Genomic DNA, 15,278 nt, shown 5'->3' on the forward strand with positions numbered 1-15,278 from the left:
TTTTGCATTCCTCCATTAAGAAATCGAGCTACAGCCACTAATATAATCACAGTGATATTTGCCATGACTTTATCACTAGGTTAAATTACAATGGTAATTTCATTTAGAATGCTAGTAGAGTCTCTTAATGGGACTGCAAGTGTTCTGAGACTAAAGGGCTCTTTGAAAAGTCTTCTGCCATAGTTACTACAGGCAATAGTTTAATTGTGTTAGCCAAGGAGTTTTGTTATGGCCATAGTTCCTGAGGTCTGTGTCTGAATGTTTCATATTTTCAAGAGCTGCTTCATGCACTTCCGTAATTCATAGCATTTTTTCATATGGCATTTGCAGGACTTTATCTTGAAAAGCGATCATGAACCATGATAGATGAAGGGTTAATGGATATTTGCCTCCAAGACACATTTTAAGACACTGTATGTGACCTTCATTTTTTCCCATTTCATTTATGTTTCTATGCATACTTTTAATTATAATACTGATGCAAAATACTAACACTGAAATTTACTTTTGTGGTTAGTGATTTGATATGCTCAGATATCTCTGTTACTTTCTTGAAAAGGCCAAAAACACAGGCTGTTACTGCTCTTATAGCTACCCCTCTTGAACTCCAAAGGGAATATCTCAGTATTATATTTTTTTACTTTGTTGAGAGAAGTGAAACCTCCATCTCTCTTGTGGAACATTATCCTTAGAGTGCCTTAAACAACCATGTAGAAGAAGAATGGCTCTGGTTCCGAACATGGGCCTGATTCCATCCTAAATTTGGTCATGAATCTGAAGGTTGTGGTTTAGGCAAACCTCAGATCCATATAAATTCAATTGCAACTCAGCATCAACATCCACAAAACCTAGCTGAGTCCTATTGTTGTTGACAATATACTGAGCTCATAAAGAATCTGGTTGCAACACGAACAAACAGGGTCATTATATAAATTAAAAGAAGATGAAAGTAGAGCCCACATCTTTCAGCTTGAATACTAAAAGTCTGCCAAGAAGAACAAAATTTACCTCCTGTAAGGGTGATGAGTTGCAATTTCTTTTTGACTTCTTTTGTTTTACATAGTAAAGAAAATGAGAGAATGTCCTGATTAAATCATATGGATTCCTTCTTGTTCTAATATGCAGATTTATTTAAAATTAACACAAATCTTAATATTTTTAGTTCATTTTATGACCATTACACCAGTCCTGTGCAACGATACTTTTCTGAACATCCTGAAATTCTGAAAGAAGGAAAAAGAATATTTGTCTTCCCGAAGAAAATACTACAAAATCATTAGACTTGCCTGGATTAGATGTTCTGTTTTTTCTAGAACATGAAATCTTTATTTAATGTGTTCTTTTGCAGAGAAATTTTTCATGCAGATGCTGAATGATTTCCCAGTAGTGTGGAGGACATTGCAAAGATGTGGAGTTTTGTGAAGTGGTTCTGTTTCTTCGTGTGGACAAGAGAGGTGTGTGCATAACAACTGGTTAATGATGTGTATTTACACATTTATTAATAATAATTATGCAATAGTTTTTATGGTCTGCAGCAGTAGGGTCTCGGAAGTCACCACATATTTTATTATAAAGTGGTTTAGTCATACAATTCAATGTTTTAGGTTTACTTTGCAGATGTATTTTCTTTTGTAGTTCATTTAAAAACAGAAAAGCAATCTAATACTTTCTTTATTTTGTAGATTAGTGGAATCATCTCACGGTCTTCTGATAATTGCTAGAGAAATTAATGGAGTTTTTGGAAAAGGTTCTATGATAAGTAAGTAAGAATTTAGAGTGACATCCAAAAAAGCACTTAGATGCCTAAAGAAAAACTTAGGCAGAATTTAGGTACCTAAATCCAAGGAAGTGATCTGATCCCCCTGTGTGTAGACACAGAGACACTGCACTGTTGAGGCTTCTTAGGCTGCTGAGAAGCCAGTATTCTGTTAATGCATGTGGTCAGCAGTGCTGTTGCTTTTCTGGAGCTAAACACTGAACTGCCTTTTCCCTTTCTAAGAAAATGTGGTAGACATATACTAATTGTCCTGCTATCTACACACCTTTTTGGAGTTTAAATCTAGTTGCTACACATCAAGTAGGTCAACTATGTGCTGTTAGTATGGAATTCACAAAATACGGTCTTCAGTTTCATTCAAAATGGAAGTCTCTCACTTGGTGCTCTAAATTCTGCTATTTGAACTGGTCCAGTCTTGGTTCAGGAATTCTACCTGCTTCAGAGCAAGCTTGCCAAATAACTTCAAATGAGATGCTGATGCATCTCATAACTTCAAATGATGATGAGTGTAACAGGATTGCCAACTTCATTGATTGGAGGTATGTATTGTATCTCTGTAACAAGAATAACCACCACATGTTCTATCTATATGGAGTGAAATAATTTAACCAATTAAAAGCAGTTGTAAGAGATTTTTTTTTTATCATGCTGACTTTCCCTGAGTTTGTCTTGATCCTGCAGGTTATACTCAGGTATTTTTATTGGAAGTGGTTGAATTACTCTTCTTTAATTCTAACCTAAATCGGGTCAGACTGGAACTGGATCCCACCAGATATACCGATTTTGCAGTTGGTAAAAAATTACAAATCCATCACCTCTTCCATTTCCATCTTTCATTATTCTCATTTAATTTACAAGTCTCTGCAAAGAAGTCTCTTTTTATGTCTTCTTTCTGCTGTAGACATGAGATGGTTGAAGAAGAACCTGGTGCACATCATGATCAAATATTTGATGACATATTTTGCTCCACCAGCCAGATGAAGGAACAGACTCCCTGATTAAGGTTTGGAAATCTCCTATCAATGCTCTTACATTAAGGACTGTATTTACCTTGCAGTGTTCAATTGGTTTTAAAACAAACAAACAAACAACAACAAAAATCAAAACAAACAAGAACAAAACTAAAAACAAAACAAAACAAAACAAAACACCAAACCACTAAAAAAAGATACATGGTGAATTCCTTCTCTTCAGCCACTTTTCTGGTCTTTTAAAATGGGGTGAAATGATCCATTCTTGAGGGTGCAGTTGTGTGCAATAATATCTGTGTCCAGATTCTTGAATATGTTGTGTTCCCATCTTCTGCTTTTCAAAAGAGAGGGACTCAATGGAACACATAGTGCTTGGCATGCATAATTTTGCAGGGGCGGCTCAAGTAGTTCTGTAGGAGATCATAGAGCTAGAATAAATTGGGAGATATAGGCTGCTGTCAGACTTTAATTTTTAGAACCAGAACTTTATAAATGTGTCTTGTGACAAGATGCCTGCTCAGTCTGCTCTGCAGTATTATGGGCAGCCTCAGCTTATTGTATTTTCACTGCTGTGAATGCTGGTATTTTATAGAAATTGAGCCTATTTTCAGTGGTTTAGGGGAGAAGCTGGCATGAGTATATCTGGGAAATAAATCCTTCATAAAAATATCTGCTTTGGTGCCTGACTTTCTCTCACAGACAGTAGATATACTTGCAGAAAAGTGGGCAGATACCACAAAGCTTAAAAGGTAGCATGCTGGAGTTTCAACCATATATGCATTTTTTATGTACATAAGAATTTTTTTTTTTTCTTTTGCAAGCATTATTTATGCAATCTGAACTTAATGAGGTATTAGTTATTACAAAACCAAAAAAGGCAGTTGTGAAGGAGGCAGGATGCTACTGAGATTTAACCACTAGTACTAGGAATGTAACAGCAGTGCTTACATGTAATAAAATAATGGAACTGTTCTTCAATGAGTGCATAACATCATCAGGCGTGCTGCTGCTGCTCCTAGTATATTGTATCTACCAGATCTAAAAACGGCTGTGACAGTAAACAGCATGAATATAATCCATCGCAGCTCCTGAAAGAATCCATTGCAGCCCAGACACATCCTTGATAATCAGATTGGTTATGACAACTGTCTGTAGCTATGTAGAAGTGAGAAGAGCTGCTGTACTGCAAAAAAGTGTGTTGTGGCTAGTCCCTCAGCTCAGAGGGCAGGGTGTGGAAATGAATGTTCAGAAGTCTTCTGTTCTTCACACTATGTGTTGGTGCTTGCTTTAAACAGAAAGTTTCACTACAGTTTGAATTTATATAGTCTTCGGTCACACAGACTAGTTTTCCTTTGACAGATTCAATGAGTAACAGTGTATTTAACAGGTGGTTGCCATGATGTACTCAGGCCTCTGTGAGGCTCTTGACCAAGTTCCACATGACATTATGATTTAAAAAACAATATCACCATGAAAAATCAGTGTAGTACATATTGTATGAATTAAAAACTGGTTAGCTCGTAAGTCATAGGTGGAATTCTACCCTGAGGACAGTGTTTTTAGTCCAGTCTGGCTTTCAATTTATTTATTTATTTATTTATTTTAATCGAGGCTCTAGAATGAAATATGTTACAGCTGGTAGAATCTGGAGATGAAATAAAAATGGCAGAGAAGGAAATATGATTTATAATTGCAGTTGTCTTAGATTTCCCTCCAGATTCTGATTTTAAAATGCTGGCTGATCCATTGTGCATGTCTGAGGAGTGTGGATCTGGTCACATCGTGCTGCCATTTGTCTGAAGAAATGTGGTGATGAAAATGGTTTACATATATGCACAACCTGAAGGCTTGATAAATGCAGCCCTCTGAAAAATACAGATTAATATAGGTAAATTAAGGGTCATATGTCTAAACATAAAAGTATAACTATGCTTAGAAAGTGGAACTCTGTATTAAATATCATTGAATAACATTTATAATAAGTAATATAAAACTAATAGAACTTGAGCATCCCCTACAGAGGTGTTACTGAAAGGGCTGATGATGATGCTTGGATAGATGTAAAGATGTTTATCAAATAGAATAAGAAGATTATGTTACCTTTGGTGTTGCAGCAGGAAGACCATTACTGGAGTACTGTGTCCAGTCTTATAATCATTATTTTCACAATAAAGTTGGAAAAGGTTGAACTAGCATACGTAAAATGCTCTTGGAGTTTCTAAAATATAGGTCTCTGACAGAATTTTTTTTTTTTTGGTAACATATAAACAGCTGTTAAAGGTGTTATTTCCTCTGTCCATTAGAGAAATTCAGCCTAGAGTGCTAATGTCAATAGTGATTAATAATGCAGGAGCAATTTACCTAGATTTGTGGTGCATTTTCTACCTTTAAATCAAGAGTGAGTTTCTTCCTAAAAGAAGTCTGTAGCACAGATGATATTAGTGTCCAAGTAGTGTCCAGGTATTACAAAATGAACTGGTATTATTGAAGTATAGAAGATCTGATACCTCTAGCTCACAATAATTTTGATCTCAGAGACTTGTGATGCTAGAGAATGTACGCAACTGAATGCAGCTACAGCTTTATATCAAATTGCAGAGGCTTGTGCTTTTGTTGTAAGCTCTATTTCAGCATTAATGAAGAAGAAATAAGGACAGACAGAGAATTTTGAGGAACAATACCACTGACTTCTGTTTATTGCCTTAATGTTTTTACCTTCCCATTGGCAAGACTCAGTTAATGACGTACAAATAAAATCAAATTAAAGATTTCTGAGTGGAAATGGACCTAATAGTAATTGAAGGTGGTTACCTTCAAAATCCTTTTTTGACACTCATAAGATTGGAAGGTGATAGGACTAGGTGATTTATAAAGAAGCTGACCCAAATCAGATATTTCTGATTTCATTTCTCCTATGTACACTTAACCGACTATCAGGTAACCGACTATCTACTGGACTACAGTCCAGTAGAGCTGAGTCCAGTGGAGCTGAGCAACTGTTGTAGGTGGCAGCCTGGTCAGATGTAAAAGAGGACTTCAGCGTACATCCTGACAGTATTTGAGCAATCAGTCTCAGGGATTGTTTAATAGGAAATTATTTCAGAGTGGCTCCTCCTGAGAGATTGTCCCTGATTAATTTCCTGCTCAGATTCTCAGATAAAACTCTGCAAGACAAATGATACCAGAAGCTGCTGTCTCATCAGGGGTTAATTGGGAAGATTAATATTTAAATTAACCCTATATTAACCCAAATTCGTTTCACTTGTATAGGTGAGCTTTTCATGCCTTCCAAGTCTCTTGAATTTCTTTTTCTAGTGTTTTCTTGTGTTCCCTTTGACAAAAAAGGAAAAAAAAAAAGAAAAAAAAAAAAAAAAGAAAAAGAAAAACAAAGGCTTTAGTAAACAGTTGTAAGTAGCTGAAGTCTGTCTTTCTTCTCTTGCCCTCATCCAAGGCAATTGAAAATAGTCACTAGAGAGGGCAATTTATGTTTTTAATGCACATTGTATGGTGCCCACAGTTTTGATTATATTACATTGAATGTTAATGTTAAACTAGCTGGCAATAGGAGTTAGTGGCAGCAGATCATGTACAGTCAGGCAGCAAGCATATGGCATTTACATGCGTATGCTGGTCCTGCACTGACATGGAAATTGCTCTGACCCACGTGACCTATGTTAGCTGGGGAAATTCTATACAGAAGCCAATTGCCACACTTTCCAGATGCCAAAGGCAAACCTGCTCTAATCCTATAATCCCATTTCATAATATAGACTTCCATGTAGTTTGGAGCACAAAATGAGAATGTATCTTGCTCAGTTAAAATATTTAGCTTGGTCTTCATTCTGGTGGCTTCACTGCATTCCAGCTGCAGGAGACAGGAATTTGAACATGGATTACTTAAGCCAAATTTTGCAGTCTTTAATAGAGCAAAATATTCAGAGAGCAATATAGTTCACTATCTTCTGTTCTTGCCAGTGAAATTGAAGTGCAGTGATAGGCAGAGGTCTTCCTTTGTGTCATTTTAATCTGGGGAATATTGTAAAGCTCTCACTGTGTGGCTTCATTTTCATAAATTCCCTTCCCAGATATCCAAAGTGTGTATTTTTCCATGGGAATTAGGTGACAGATCCTCCATATGCAAGAGAAGGTTTAAGATTTGTCTCATTGATCTTGTTATGGAACAATATTTCAAAGAAACACTTGAGGACAGCAGAACATACTCATAGATTTCTCCCACCTGCCCTCCCACTCTTTAACAAATACCTAAATCTGTCACACACAGTAAGTTTTACTCCTCATCTGCAAATCTTTGTGGGCAGTAAATCATGGGTGGCTTTTACCAAACCCTGAATATTGGGGCTGAGTTTCTGAGCTCATTTGATGCTCCTTAAAAAAATACAAAGAAAAAAAAACCACAGTCATTTAATCATTGGAATTAATCACTGTTCAGGAAAGAAAAGAAACTAACAGTCTAAAAAAATTATAAAAATATATAAAAATAAGCAGAGGAGACATTGAGATGACACTTATAACAAGCTATTGTTTTGAGAAAATTTCTGAAAATTTTAGTGAGGCTAAAATCTGGTTTACAGTTATTTTGGGCACATTTAAATCTCCCCTCTATTTAAATCCCCCCCCCTCTATTATGTATTCTTTTGACAACTTAAGCAACAAGGTGTCTATATTTTGGAGTCATTGTTTTATTGATACAACAATAATATCTTCTTACATGACACCAACTTGTCCCTCACCACAAAGGATCTCAAAGCATTTTATAAACCATATTGTGATTATAAAAATTTCTTTGCTTCCTACAAATACCCACTTCTGAGGCTAATGCAGCCACTTATGGTGGTGAATTTTAGGGGTCTGTTCTGAGGCCCAAGGTGAGTTTCCCGTTAACTTAAGGAGACCGATCTTTTGGCAGAAAGAATTTCTTATGAACTTAGAATTTCTTATGTAACTGAATTTGACATTGTACTTGAGCGTACAGGAGAGGCAGGGGCTCATATCCAGCCTCTTTCTGTCAGATGCCATATAGAATCTCATCAATAATATGTCTTCTGAACTGTGGGTGAAGTTAGCTATGCTAAGTAGTTAATGCAGAAACTTGAAAAAATTGGGTATTGTGCTTTTGCTCACATAAGCTCTCTTAAAAACTCATACATGTACTCTTTACTTTGGCTGAAGGTGTAGGCTTTAAAATGTGAATGAGCTGTTAAGTGTGTACAGCAAATCAAAATGTCAAGAAGAGAGGGTGGTCTTTAGGATTCAGGTAACATCATGCCAACACAATACTGCACTGGGCTTATAAGCCCACCTGAAATGTTTGGATGTTAATCCTGTTGTTTCGTGTTTAACCTTTGCACAGCACTTCAAGTGTGGAGATGCTATTATATGCCCACTGCCCTTTATGGCAATGTGCATAAACAGTGTAGTGAGCTTTTTCCTACTGTTAGAGGATACCTAGTTCTAAGAGGATTTAAGAAGTGGAGCCACTTTGATTTGGACTCTCTGGCAGATAAAGTTCAGCAGTTTTCTTAGCTGACTCTCTAGCACTGAGTAAAATCTTATCTTGATATCCTATCCCCTAGGTATCTATTTTGCCATTGATTTCAATGGACTAGCATTTGACACCTGGTTTATCCGTGTTGGAAAGCTTTGGATCCTGTTGTTTTTACAGAATTTACTGAAAACTTGATTTACAGAAAACTTGAGTTCCTCTATGTGATGGGCAGGAAGACTCTGTACTGGAATAGTTTTGCTCTGGTGGAATGAGCTCCATGACTGCTTGCAAGGCATTGGATTCTGTGAATGGGAGGGCTGCAACTTCTCAGGAAGCAATTTGTTTGTATTCAGAAAGAGTGCACATTCTAAGCATGGTTTCTGGTTCAATTTGTATTGATTATGTAACAGCAGGTTGTACCATCTGTTCAGCAGTGGTATATCATCCTGCTTTCTTCTATCATATACTTCTCTTACTGAACTTATGCTTGGGTTTCAGTTTTTGGTAATGGGGGTTGCAAGAGAAAAATGTGCCATGGTCTTCTCCTGGTCTGGTCTTGCTTATATTTTCCTTAAATGTCTTCTTTCTATGTGATGGGTGGACAGCAGCATTTTTAACAGATGTTTTTGACAGGGTATTGCATAATTATTTTTCAAGTGGCTTCTAAAAGCAGATGTTTCCATGTCTTTGTTCTTTCCCCTCTTGACACTTTAACACAAACAGCAGATTCCACTGCTGCTGTCCTTCAGATATAGTGAAGTAAATACCATAGCAGTGATGTTGAATTTTTTTTCAGCCCATTTGGCAATAAAATATATGTACCGGCACAGTCCTCCTCCCTTTCTCCCTTGTCCTTGTTACGAGCACTGCTTACACATACTATCTCAGTCTTTCTCTTATAGAAACATTGTTTCTCTTTATGACCTTAGCCTGTCCTTGAGTATTTGATTTTTACTTTTTTTTTTTTTTTTTTTTTTTCCCAGCATTTTGTGTCTAGTAGCTTTCTGAATAACTGTGAATCTTTTACTTCCTGGCACTTCAATGTATGATTTTTTCATGCCAAGGTAGATTTAACTGTTACCTGTGGCATCTCATGACTGTTCAGTATGACCTTTTTTTTTTTTTTTTTTTTTTTTTGTCAAATAGCCACATTTTCTTTTCCTCTCTCACAAATAGAGATTCAGCAATAGGACTTTTCCATTGTTTACAGAAATAGCCTTGCTTTCTTGCAAACCATTTTATTAGAGGACTTCCTAATCTGACTACTTGTTCCTCAAAGACCAAGGGAATGCAACTAAGAATGAAATAAAGGGCAGGCCCAGACAAGTTTCATCCAGCTATAATTTATCATTACAAAAGATGAATTTCAGCTGTTAGTCTAAAATGATGATAAATGCTTGGATCAAGAAAACAGAAGCTTTCTAGTAAATCTGTTCTGTGTCTTAATTTAACCCTCATGGATTTTACCTCCAGTATGCAGAACCTCATCTGATGATATAACACTACAGCCACATTACAGGTTTTGTCATGTTCTGATTCTGGGTTATTTACTAACTGGTTTGGGTCTAGTAACAAGGGTTCAGATTTTCTGGATTTGTAGGGAAAGCTAAGTATCTTTGAAAGATATAAGATATTTTACATTTCATGACAGCTTTACCTGGTGCACAGTGTCATGGAATGGTTGAGGTTAAAGAGAACCTATGAAAGTCAATCTCCTGCTCACAGCACACTCAACTATAGCAGATTGTTTAGGGCTATATCCAGCTGGGTTTTGAATATCTCCAAAAGTGAAGACTCCTAACTCTCTAGACAACCTCTTCCAGTGTTTGACCACCATCACTGTGAGAGGGTTTTTTCTTGTATTTAATTGTATTGTTATGTATTTCAATTTGTGCCTAATAATTCATATATTTTTTCCCATAAGAACTCTTTGGGAGACAGTGTCAAAAACCCCTTTGAAGTCAAGATAAATAATATTCTTTGTTGGTTCACTGAACCAATCACAGAATCACAGGTTGGTTTAGGTTGCAAGGGACCTTTGGAGGTCATTTGGTCCATCTACCTTGTCAAGCAAGGCCGCCTAGAGCAGTTTGGTTTTGAATATCTCCCAGGAGGACCACCCACACAACAAAGAAGCGTTTTCTGGTGTTCAGAGGGATTCTTTTGTGTTTCAGTTTGTGCCTATTGCCTCTTGTCCTGTCCCTGGGCATCACTGAAAAGAGCCTAGGAGGTGCTAGTTCTCCAAATCCTCTTTTCTGCCCTTCTTGAAGACAGTTGTAGCATTTGCTTTCTCATACTCAGGAACCTCCTCTGACCGCCATAACCTTGAAAAGATAATTGAGAATACTCTCACAATGACATTGGCCAGCACTCATGGGTGCATCCTATTTAGTCTTGTGGATTTGTGGGTATTCAGTTTGTTTAAATATTCCCTGACCTGATTCTCTTCCACCAAGGAAAGTCCTCCTTACTTGCTCCAGACTTCCCCACTCGTGTCTGGAGCCTGGGATTCCTGAAGGCAAAAATCACAGAATCATAGAATCATAGAATATCCCAAGTTGGAAGGGACCCATAAGGATCATTGAGTCCAAAAGTCTTTCATAGTAAAGACTGAGGTGAAGAAGGCACTGAATACATTGGCCTTTTGTTTGTACTTTTTCCCCTGTCCTGTTCAGCAACTGGTCCAAATTTTCCTGTCTTCCTTTTGTTGCTGATATACTTATAGAAGCCATTCTTTTTGTAGTTCACATCCCTTGCCCAATTCAACTGCAGGTGGGCTTTATCTTTCCTAAACCCATCTCAGACTGTGTGCTTGTATTCTTCCTGGTTGCACCTTTCACATCTTGTATACATTTTTTTGTGTTTGGACTTTGTCAGGAGCATCTTGATCCATTCAGACATCCTGCTACCTTTGCTTGAGTTCCTGCACATGGAGATGAACTGCTCTTGAGGTGAAATTTGAAAATTGCTTGTGCCCTGCTGTATTTTCCCTCCACAAATACTGTATTGGGTAAGGATAATTTCCAAAGATGAGAAAGACCAAGTCCTCTGAAGAAGACATTATTTACTTCTTTGTGATGAGGTGATCATCAGCAGTTAGTGATATTGCCCATGTTGGTTGTTCCAGTTACATTACTTGTTAGCTCATAACTGTATCATTTCTAGTTGCTCACAAGCATCTCTGAAAGGAAGCAGTAAAAACTTAATCATCTGAGAAAGTTAAAAATTTACTGGAAAGATGATTAGATCATGTGCCACAGGAAACAAGAATACACTGGAAAGTGAAAGGACCGGATTAAACTTTTTTTTTTCTTCTTCTTCCCACTTTCTTTTGTCTTTTCTGTTGCAACAGCAATGTTCATCATTGTTACTGCTTCTGCTTGTGGCACCAGATGCCAGGATGACAGCTTAGGTGAACAAGGGGACTTAACTAATACCAACAATCTCTAAACTTTCTTATCTTTTGCTTTTACAATGAAATGTTTGAAACTTTATTTGCTTCATTTATTATTATTATTTTTTTTCCCTTTTACTCCTTCCTGTGTTCTGTCTTGGTGATTATCTTGGTGTTTTAATTTTCTGGCAAGTCTAACAGTTACTTTTCCCCCAATAAAAACAATTTTATATTGGCTTTCTCAAGACAGAAAAGAAGAATGGATTTGCATTTGACTTTTTATGTTTTCCTTTTCCCTGAACTTTCTCTCCTGTATCTGTTTTTCCTGCTGTGTAATAAGTCTTGATGACCACAAAAGGGTCATGACAGAATTTCATTATTATTATTATTTTTTTTTGTTCTCCAGATATCTATTGAATTATCTAGTCATCTATGTACTTTTTAAGTTGTCTTATTTTATCTCATCTTCCTCATCTGCTTTTTGAGGCTTTAATTTCTTTTTAAAGTGCTGCTAGGCATCCTTATGCCAAAAAAAGATGTGTTTACTTCAGCAACTAAAGATATAAATGCAGCCTTGCATAGACAGCCCAGTGGTCAGTCTCATATAACCATGGGAAACTTTCTTACAGAATACAGCAAGTGAAAGGAGAAAGTTTGCTAATTTTAGTATATTTGTTAGCTATGTGAAACAGTTTAACCATAATCCTAAACTCCAAAAAAGAAAGAAAAAAGAAAAGGAAAGAAGAAAAAAAAGTAAAAAGTTAGTGGCTGCTGTACCATAGTTATTTCATTCTTTTCCAAAGTGTAATCCAACTTTTTCTTGAATTAATGTACGCAAGTCACTTTAACTGCTGGCTGCATAACTTTTGGCAGCTTATTTGATATTCCAACCAATCTTTGTATAAAGAACTGTCTGAATTGTTTATAGGTTTGTCGTCCTGCCCAGAGTTTAGTCCACCATCCCTTATTTTGAAAACAACTGCAGTAAGGGGATGTTATTAGGTAGTTTGGGCCTTGCATTGAAAGGCTATGGTTAGTGGGCTGAAGATTCATAGAATTTAGAATCATTAGACATGTGTTTATCAACAGTCAAAAAAGAATAAAGCAAATGAGGCAGTTCCATCTAAATATTCCTGTTCAGTATTTTTTCTGTGACTATGACAGTAATTTATGTTTTCCCAACAAAATTTATTTTTGTTTCTTAAAATTCTTGGAATTGTAAAGCCACAAAAAATTAAGAAGTGATATGGGAAATTATTCTCCTCACATTGAACTTAGTGTAATAAAGGAACTAACTGAGTTCATTTCTACCATTCCTTTCTCAAGTTTATGTGTTTTGTTAACACGGTAGATAGGAATCTTCGACCCTTACAATTGCACAGTTATGGAATTTAGTATTAATCTGATAAGGCAGTGTAAAAAGTATGTAAACAACATTTTTATGTCTTCAAGAATGTACCTAGATGAACTTAGGCTTTACATTATCTTATCTTTATGGGGAAGGGCAGTAGATTGAAGGAATTGCCATTTTTGAATCTGATCTGGCTCTGGCTGAAATTAATGATACATCACTTTTCTTGGAAAGAGAAGAGAAGAGAAGAGAAGAGAAGAGAAGAGAAGAGAAGAGAAGAGAAGAGAAGAGAAGAGAAGAGAAGAGAAGAGAAGAGAAGAGAAGAGAAGAGAAGAGAAGAGAAGAGAAGAGAAGAGAAGAGAAGAGAAGAGAAGAGAAGAGAAGAGAAGAGAAGAGAAGAGAAGAGAAGAGAAGAGAAGAGAAGAGAAGAGAAGAGAGCTATCTTTGAAGAACTTATTCCCTATTTGAAAGCAATGATGCTTATAACATCGTTTTGTGCCTGGGAAAACTAGCTCTGCAGAACAATAGATTTAATTAGTTTTGGTGCAGTTTCATGATACCACTACACTGTTTCTAGAACTCAGCAGCTATTTATGCACAGTGCTATAGTATTTGGAAAGAGATGATGTGAACTCATCCCTTTTTAGTCATCAGAGAATCCAAATGGGAAATTTATTCCTTGTAGCCCTATGACCAAATATGCATGTGAAGAGACTCATGATCCTAGGTAAAAACACGTTATTGCCAAAACCAACCATTCAGTCCCCCAGTCATTAAAAAGAAAGGAAGAACTTTTATTGAAAGGAAAATTAACATTGCAAAATAAAACACTGCAAGAGCCTGGGAAGTTGCAAAATAAACTTCTGTACTTTCCTATGCAGTTTCATTAAGGTACAGATTTTGACTGTGTGGTATTTAATGTAATTGTTTCAGACTGTCTGGAACTTATGTACCATATTTAGAGATTTTTAAAAGAGAAACAGTCTCAGAATAATTAGTAATTGAGAACTCAGGTAGGTTATGGGGAAAAGGTAGTGTCTACTATTGGAAATGAGGAAAAGAGTAGCTAGAAAGAAGAGACTGATCAATTTAAATACATTCCCCTCCTCCCAACAATTCTGGAACAAATGATAAACAATCTCATTTTGAACACGTAGAAAATAATGAGTTGAATAACCCCCAACTTATGAATAACAGTCAGGAAAAATATATTAGTGGTCAAGTTGTGTCAAGCCAACGTATAACAGAACAGCAGACTCTGGTTACAGAAGAATTAGTAAGTCTATCCTGATTTTAGATCTTTGATATTGTTTTATATGACATTCTAATAAGAAATCAAAGCAAATGTTCTCAATGAAACTACCAGAGTGGGTGCAAAATGGTTTACTGATTGTATCTAAGTGGTACTTTTCAGTTGTTCTTTGATATATTGAAAAAGTATCTGTTGAGAATCTAGTATTCAAGATTTTCAGTAGTGTCCTTTTATGGTGGTATACAACAGGCTTTTAAAATTTGCAGTTGACACCAAATTCAATATACATAGAAGAAAATCAATATAATTCAAAATTATATTTACCCATAAAGTTCAAGGGCTTTTTGACAGGCAAGTGCAAGTTGTTGCATTTAGACAAGAATAATAAGCTGTGTAGATGAGGGATGGAGAACCCAATACTGCAGAAAAAGTATTAAGGTTACAGTGGATCGCAAAATGAATGCTAGCCAACAAGGTGATTTAAAAGGAGATATTTGAATGTGTGGGAGAGTCTAAAGAAAAGTCTGAAGAGAGAACAACTTAGGATAATAAATAATAGTATAAGCTGCTGGAAGAAAGGTTCTGATTAGAAGGAAGGAAAACAGTTCTAATAGGCAAGGGGGGGGTGGGGTTGAAGTGCTGAAAGAGATTGCCTAATGATAGCTGGGAGCATCCATCAACAGATTAGACAAACATCTGTTAGGAATGACATGGTTACAACTGAGCCTGCCATGGTGTGGGAGGAATGGAAATGGGTAACCTCTGGAGTGATTCTGTGTTTTTGTTTATGACGTTTTCCTGCAGAACTGTTATTAAAAACAAGAGTTACAAGAAGAGCACTAGTGATTCCAGCCTTCTGCACACACATTAATATTACTGCAGTGCATGTAGTCTGCATGAGGTAGAAACAGTGCAACAGTTGTTCATTGTATTTAGCAGGTAGGTTTTTTACTTAATTTGCTCAATTCATGTAGTGCAGTGCAGGTTTGGCCCAAAGTCCATCATTAGGCAGCTTGGTTTAATCGGT

The 15,278-nt window shown here is 36.5% G+C and overlaps 1 long non-coding RNA gene across 1 annotated transcript in view; it reads left to right on the forward strand.

The window, feature by feature from the left end:
- The first annotated feature begins 336 nt into the window (after positions 1 to 336).
- LOC116490219 overlaps positions 337 to 15,278 on the forward strand; it is a 45,268-nt gene continuing 30,326 nt past the window's right edge. Inside the window, exons 1-3 of the long non-coding RNA XR_004253348.1 lie at positions 337 to 413; positions 1,349 to 1,454; positions 2,679 to 2,780. This is a non-coding gene — a long non-coding RNA (uncharacterized LOC116490219). The remainder of the gene's footprint in view (positions 414 to 1,348; positions 1,455 to 2,678; positions 2,781 to 15,278) is intronic.

The sequence above is a fragment of the Aythya fuligula genome, chromosome 5 (assembly GCF_009819795.1).
Source record: "Aythya fuligula isolate bAytFul2 chromosome 5, bAytFul2.pri, whole genome shotgun sequence".
NCBI lineage: Eukaryota > Metazoa > Chordata > Aves > Anseriformes > Anatidae > Aythya > Aythya fuligula.